This window comes from Limulus polyphemus, unplaced genomic scaffold, assembly GCF_000517525.1.
Source record: "Limulus polyphemus unplaced genomic scaffold, Limulus_polyphemus-2.1.2 Scaffold1346, whole genome shotgun sequence".
Classification (NCBI taxonomy): Eukaryota; Metazoa; Arthropoda; class Merostomata; order Xiphosura; family Limulidae; genus Limulus; species Limulus polyphemus.
In genome coordinates this window covers 87,181-93,579 of record NW_013666956.1, presented here as the reverse complement: position 1 = coordinate 93,579, position 6,399 = coordinate 87,181, and the positions used below count along the sequence as shown (strand labels likewise).

The 6,399-nt window shown below is 32.2% G+C and overlaps 1 long non-coding RNA gene across 2 annotated transcripts; it reads right to left on the bottom strand.

Annotated features, from left to right (window-relative positions):
- Nucleotides 1–2,355: 2,355 nt before the first annotated feature.
- On the bottom strand, nt 2,356–5,324 carry LOC106463200. Of its 2 annotated transcripts, none has more exons than XR_001291044.2 (3): nt 5,020–5,324; nt 2,856–2,979; nt 2,356–2,518 (listed from the first exon to the last, which is right to left on the bottom strand). It is a non-coding gene; the product is annotated as an uncharacterized LOC106463200 (long non-coding RNA). The 2 variants fall into 2 exon arrangements; XR_002611437.1 differs by lacking the exon at nt 5,020–5,324 and adding an exon at nt 4,586–4,925.
- Between the last annotated feature and the right edge of the window lie 1,075 nt (nt 5,325–6,399).

Genomic DNA, 6,399 nt, shown 5'->3' with positions numbered 1-6,399 from the left:
TATTTAGTACTCTATCCATATTAAATAGCCTACAACCCTATATTTTAAAGAAATTTCTGTCATCAGAATTATCTACATTTAACCATGTTTCAGTTATTTTCATTGTATCAAGATCCTCCATTCTTATCAGTGCTTTAAAGTAATCTATTATATTTCTTATACTTCTAGCAATACAATAGTAACAACTAAGCCTATCCTTATAATTACTTCTATACTTATTTCCTATGTTAAACTTTTTTTGCCTCTTATTCTTTTTTACATTTAGTTTAGTTTATCCTGGCCCTCACTATTGTATAGTCCTAGATTAAAACTTTCCTTACAGCTGAGTTAATAGCCCTAACAAACAAGCCAACCCTCTATCCTATTCAAATGCAAACCATCCATTCCAAAAAGCTCCCTTCTACCATTGAACTGATCTCTTAAATCCAAACAGCCAAAAGCCTAGTATTTAGCTGTGATGACCTACTTATAACTTCATCCCCACAGTTAATTCTGGGCAGTATCCCTGACAAAATTAAATTATGGCCTTTTTCTTTAAATGCCTTTATCAACCCCCTGGACTTCTTAATTAGCTCTGCTGACCTGCCTTTTCCTACATCATGAGCCCCAAACTGCATCTCTGCTAGCCCCTTTATTATATCCCCTGATCTGTCAGTAATATCTTCCACCTGTGTCCCTGTAAAGCATAATCTAATTCTTTTCTCCCTATTTACCCCTCAGATTATCCTATCCATATCTTATCAAGGAATCACCTATAACTATAATCTACGTAAGTTTATCATGCACATCCTTCTCTGTTCCTTTTGTTTTCCTTCCCTCCAATAGTTCCTTGTCTGCAGAAGCCAGTGGCTAAAATCTGTTGCTCAATAGAATAGGCTCATTACAATCAACTCCACTATTTTTAGCCCTAATAGTACTCTTTCTAACTTCCTGAAAGTCATTGTTAGCTGATGTATTCTTTGCATGAAAAGTTTAAGCTCTTCTTCAAATCCTGCTGCCATTTCCCACAATCTACCCTTCTCTTTATCTATTGCCTCTACTTTAATTAGGCTAGCCTTGAACTTCTCCTATAAACTCTACATACAAATTGCACATCTTTACTACTAGCTTCCTTAAAAGTACATGCTAGTCCCAAGTTCCCAAATAAGACCCACTCATTGCACCCATTACATCTAACAAACTGTGAATGTTTAATTCCTATACTAGTCTTAGCCATTGTATTTATACTAATAGCCTGGAAACAAATACTCGCTACCAAATATAGCTTATTGTCAACAGTGTTACTGTTAAGCTTAACATTTAACTTTAAAAACAATTATGTTAGTTTTTATCACTACTTTGTCTTCACACTAAAGTAATTAAGTTTATCTTTAATTATTCAGAACTTTATTAGAAGTGACAATAACTAGTCTTCACTTTGATGTATACATAATTTTAATAATACAATGTATTTAGCTTGATTTATATTACAACCTACTTATAACTGTAAGCTTAATTTAAACTAATGAATCTGAGTTCAAGTGAACAAGATAATCCTTAAAACATGAGGAGATAAATACAGTAAACTAGTCTTTAGATTGTATTTATTTAATAAAACAATGTATTAACCTGTTTTATGTTTTAATAGTAAGATGAATTATAGCTAAGCCTAATTTAACATTGCAGTACAAATTAACCCACTAAACTCATAAGTTAAAACTTTGGTTGTCTTACTTTTATATATCACTCTTACTAAATCTAGTTATTCTTTTGTAATTCAACCCAACTTACTACAAATGATATGTACATTAAATATACATAAATAAATGCAACAGAAATAGCACAGGAAACAAATTATTTACTATTAGACTATTTGCCTAAAATAGAGAATTAAACATTCCTATATTGAATATTCATAGAGAAAAAAATATGATTACAAGTTGGGGTAATATGAATTAGCTACATATCATTTTAAAATTGCCAGTCCTCAATTCAGCTTTCCTAACATATTAACCACAGAAAGTGGTAGCTTGGCATAATTCAAGTCAAACATCAGAACTACTACAAGGCTTAGGTCTTCTCTGCGTATTTGGATTAGGCAGTGTCAAATACCCAAAACAAATACAGCAGGAAATCTCTCTAACATATCCATTGGCTCAGTAAGTTTTATACCTTTCAAAAACAGGTCTATGTTCAAAAGGCATTACATGTTCCATCTCTTAAAGATGGTAGATGTTGGTCTTGCTGGGTCAGTCTGTTACAAACATTACATATACAGTATATGCAAGAGTTTATTACATTAAGACTTCTTAGTGACTCTGTATCAGCTAAAATATGATCATTTTTTTTATTCTATGTTAACTTGTTTCATGCACATCTAAGCAACAGGTCTTAGTAAGAAATACTGTTTTATGAAAAGAACACAAGCTACAGTGTACCTCTTAGATATTATGTAACAATGCTTACAGTTTCAATCCTTTGACACAGTGGCAGGGAACTTTTTTTCTCAAGAACAACCAGGGATGTAGGATGGCAAAAGCTATTAGATGTCAAATAGAAAATATTACTGGTAGTGTTTACAAATAAACATAAAACATGTAATGTCTTGCTTATATAGTTCATTTTTTTAATGATTATTATTGTTCTTATAAGATTTTTCTCAAAACGATATTAAATCAAAATAATATTTAATCTTACTGAAACAAGATACTGTTGTATAACAGTGCACAGTTGGAAAGAAAACTGATGTGAAAAAAATAAGATGGCAAAGATAGCAAATGGTTGAAGAAAAACGTTCACACAGTAGATGAAAATAAAGTATACAATGTAAAAAGATAAAGCAGATACAACAATACAAACAGTGAAAACATTCTTACAATTTCTTCTGTAAGCTGTCTTCCTCATTTCTCAAATTTGCAATACTTTTTTAAAAGGAAGTTGCTTCTTTCCTCTTCATGGTTTTGGAAGGTAGTTGAATGATTTTCTTTGGTGTGGTAATAGCTGGACACAACACAAATATTATTAAAAAAATATGAACATCATCTTAGCAACACACTGAGAGAATCCTTTTCAAAATAATATACAATACCAAAACCTTTAATTTAATTCCCAATAGGCTTGGTGCATTTTTCATTAAGATGTAAAAATAAACTATACCTGCTTCATAATTTTTATTGCTTGGTACTATATGTATGCAACATTCACTCAGTTAGGTGGTTTTGGTTATCAGTGTCGTGGATTTCAGAATTATTTTCATCTTGCCCTTTATGAGTTGAGTGTATTTTTGTAACAAATACAACAACAAGTAAAAGTATTTGAGTATAGTGTTTTAAAGACAGGAATCTGTAATTATATTACCTTTGAAATTAGATTTGTTGAGGAAAAAAATTCCCGTTTATGAAAAAGTAGTTTAATACATATAAGTGAAACTATAACAAATGTGTTAATTGCTGACTGATTCATGTGAAGAAAGCTATTATAGGATTCCTTCTTTTTATGGAATGAAGGGGCTCATTCATATTGTCTTTGTGATCATCTTTAAGTTTTGGTCTTCACCCTCAGGAAACTGCCAACAAAGCTTGAACTTAAACAAGAGGGAATCCTCAATAGCCACAGCACTTGAAATTCTTTTAGGCAGGATTAGAATAAATTAATCTGTGAGACCTTTTTTAATTTTTATTAGCTGTATTTTTATGTGTCGGTAATACCAAGTGTGGGGAGCTTGTATACCCGATCGAATTTTATTACTTATCAGGATCTCTACCAGTCTACCCTCAAATTGAAAATCTTTTAGGCAGGATTAGAGTAAATTAATGTATGAGACCTTGGGCATGGTTGTATATATATACCAATAAAAAATTTTAATTTTTTTTTGTACTGTAAAATGGGACTGTGGAAAGACATGTTTGTATTGCTGTGGTTGGGTACATGCAAAGGTACTTGCACTTTCAGATGCATAGACAAAATTTATATATATTTAACAGTATTTTTTATATGATAACAAATTTTCAGTCTCTATTAATCCCTTCATTGGCAGGAAAAATAAAGTAACAAATAAAATCTAAAAAAGTATGTATAATTAACCCCCAATCATGTGAAAGAACCACCCATATCTTCTTCAGTGTTTAGCTGAATGTGTACAGAATCATCAAAATCTGCCACTTCACTGCTGAAAGCTTGTTGGCTAGATGCACACTAAAACATTTATGAAGATTTAATTTTTAACTTTCAAACTGTTCAAGTAAATAGTGTTCTGTCTGGTAATTTTCTGTAAAAATCTTAAACTAGCACCTTGGGGAACATTATTGTTAATAATGAGATATATACATATATAAATATGTTTTAAATAATGGTGGTGTCAAATCCTTGTTTTTTTTGGCAGTGTATCGTATGGGGTGGTAGGCAGATTTACACAAGCTATAAACGAAGGGTTAATAGTCACTGCCACACCTTCATTCATTTTCGATGTTCTACAACTAACATATTGCGCGTAAGAAAATAATTACAGTTTTCAGATTATCTTGAAAGCGATTTAGACATATATACACACAAACACAAATTTACAAACTAACATATGACGACAGTTGATTTCTATACTTCTTCATACCATTTTATAACTATTATACATTTTCAACTATCTCAATACAGTCACCTGAAAATAGACAATTAGGCCTAAGGTTTTAATGTGTTTCGTATACGAAGAACGAGTTTACACTCTAGGGAAATAAAATACACATAATTAGTAGATGTCCCCAAAACATTTTCTGTCAAATTAGTATCTTTATTCTAATAGTACTTCTTTAAATACAGGATTTCTAGAATAATACAAAAGATTTCTAATCACAGACATCGAAATCTGTATGTCTACTTGTCTTGGCTTAGTTAAGCTTTCATCAAGTACGGCCTTGATTTGGTAGAGATAAATTAACACTGTAACTAGTATACGTTGTTTTGCTTTAGTTTAATTAAGGCTAAACTTTATCGTACTCAATACTATCAGTAAATAGACTTATAATGTTATTCTACGACCTAACTTTGCACCTTTATAAAACTTTGATAAGTTTTTAATATCTTGTCGTATAAAATGTCTACTGAAGTACATTTCCATCCGTCTTTTGTTTACATTCGTTGAAATGAAGTGCGCACATATGTGAATTTAGATAGTAAGGTGTGCGCTCATTTTCAGGACAGACAAAATCTGAGTATTGCTATAATAGATTTCCGTTATTGATGTAGCGGACCCGACGCTTTGTTAATACTTTAAGGGAGAGTCAAAAAAGAATTGATACCATTATGGAGGGAAAAATACAAATAAGTGAAATAGCGACAAACGAAGACTGTTGATTTTTACTCGACTTGATACCATAATTTTAGAAATGAACTATTTTATAACGTCGCTTTATCAAGAGTTCGATCAAGAAAAAAATCTCAAGATCTTGGTCAAAGATGGCGATTACCCAGAAAGACAAGATGGTTATACCATAAATGTTGTGTACAGAGATATATTTCGTTTATAGTCATTCTATGTTTTTACAATTATTTACTTTAAATCTAAATATAATATACTCCATATTCTGCTTAGTAGGCTTTTGTTTCATAATACAACAACAGCACGATTTAAAAGATTTATTTATTTAAAACTTAACCCTTTTCATCTTTGGTTCATGTGGCACAGAAAACACTTCGTACGCGGGAGGTGGAGAATTTAATCACGTTTGTATTGTTACGTCTCTGGTCGATAGTTAATTTTCCGTAAAAATTCTTTCCGAAGAAACTTTGGCGATACAAGTCCTTTCTCAAATGAAACTGGTTTATTCTTTCTGAATACAACTTTGCAATACACTTAATTTCCACAGTCGCGCTATAACAAACGCTATAATTCACAACGAACGCCTCACGTGCTCGACTCAACAATATGTCTCCCTCTTTCCGCAGTTCAATTACATTACATTGTTGCCGTTAGTTCTTACCGGTTTATATATATATAAGACTACTGCATATCTAGTAGGCTCTCGAGATTTCAGGAAGGGACGTGAACGTTCGAGAAACGCATGACGTGTTACTAGAGTCACGTGACCTCCGCTGTCGTAACACTGCCCCTTCCTTAGTATTGTTCGTCCCGAACAATAGCCACTTACATTAAACCAATAAACAATTAACAATAACTTAATTAAATGTACAGAATTTACAAACACAAAATTAAAATTCAACAAAGTCTCTTAATTTTACGGGACGTATCTTCTTCCATACTGGTCTCCGTCTCGTTGGCGTCTGCTTCATCGGGAAACGTCCTATCAGTGGTAGTAACTTCATCAAGGGCTTCACTGTTTCCCTTCTCAAAACCGAATAGAATTTCTTCTTGGACAGTGGCTTTTTCAGGTGACGTGTCTTCAGCAGTGTCATTTGTTCCGTTGTTCACTT